Source organism: Egretta garzetta, unplaced genomic scaffold (genome assembly GCF_000687185.1).
Source record: "Egretta garzetta isolate BGI_Z169 unplaced genomic scaffold, ASM68718v1 scaffold329, whole genome shotgun sequence".
Taxonomy (NCBI): Eukaryota; Metazoa; Chordata; class Aves; order Pelecaniformes; family Ardeidae; genus Egretta; species Egretta garzetta.
This window is the reverse complement of record NW_009269999.1, coordinates 5,419,158-5,420,553: the sequence shown is the minus strand read 5'-3', so window position 1 is coordinate 5,420,553 and position 1,396 is coordinate 5,419,158.

Genomic DNA, 1,396 nt, shown 5'->3' with positions numbered 1-1,396 from the left:
CTGCTTCCAGCCTGCCATATCTGCTTATCATCACTTGTCAGAGGTTACCATCTCCTGTAGTCTGCTGTGGAGCAGCTCATGACAGGGTTCTCAGCCTGTTCTAGTCAAACTGAGCTGAGAAACCCTTTGCTAACAAGGTTAATATCCTGAAAAGGTAGAGTGTTCACCAGGGTGAGGTGAGGGGTAGCTTGGATAGCCTAGGGAACACCAGCCTCTCCCAGATGCAAGCTTCTTGGAAAAGGTGTGTCTGTCAAGACCTCGGGCTTAGCCTCATCTGTGCTTGCAGCTATTTAACTAGACCACAAAGAACATGATGATTCCAGAGCTCTTTACCTGCCTCATGGGATGCAAGGGCAGTACTGAGCTACTGATTCTGTAGTTTATATTTTCAGAGCTCTGGGCTTTTTCTTGCCACTGATTAGGTAATTCTTTTCACCCACGCCTACGTGCTTCAGAAAGTTGGATGAAAGTGTTGTAAAGCAGAAACGAGGAATTTCTTCCAAACAAACACCCCTGCTCAGAGCCAAATCTCAAGACTGCTGTTAAACTGAAAAGTTTTGCTTTTTCTAGTTTGTTTACAAGGCTGCCCGGGGCCTTGCTGCTGTCCCAGAGGTTGATGGATGGGACAGGCTCCAGGCATGCTCAGATTCTCTATGTTCACTTTTATAGTTTTGCGGTATTGGTATTAATAAAGTTTTGTACTAAACTGAAACTCTTCTTTGATCTAGAGAGTGGCAGCTTTGAGCATTCTGCTGAACTGCTTTTGTACGGGGGAAGAAGTTACTGACCTTTCTGCAGGAGGGTTAGGGGACCTAGAACACCGGTGGAAATTCCAGTCACAGTACTGTGTCTACAGTGGACCCTTCCACCTTGGAAGGGTTGCATTATAATGTAACCCTTGCTGTATCTATGCATGGTTGCTGCAGTCAAAAATAGTTTATCTCAATTCTCACTCTGCTATAAGTAGGATTATAAATGGGGGATTTACTTTGGGAGGGGGTATACTGCAGTAAGTTCTGCCTGTTTTCCAATGCTGAGCACACTAGTGCTAGCCCTGTGAACTCTCAGAGAAGAGGAGTAGGAGTAGAGTTCAGTGCGAATTTGATTTTAATAATGAAATGTATTGGAACAATTACAGAAAGTCATTCACAGTCAAAATGTCTAAATCATCATAGAAACCTTTCCTCTGTGTGTGCAAAATTTGCTGCTTTTAAAAATAACAGGGCTGGTCCTCTTAAATGCACTTTCTATTACCTCTTTCTTGTGCCTGTTCTCACAGGCAGTAGCTTTCTCTTTATGACTGTCTTGCTGTGCAGGAGACCTAGATTGTATCTTCAGAGGACAAAAAGGTGAGGAAGATGCTGAGGACAGCAAGCTGCTTCTGCTGATTTGGAGT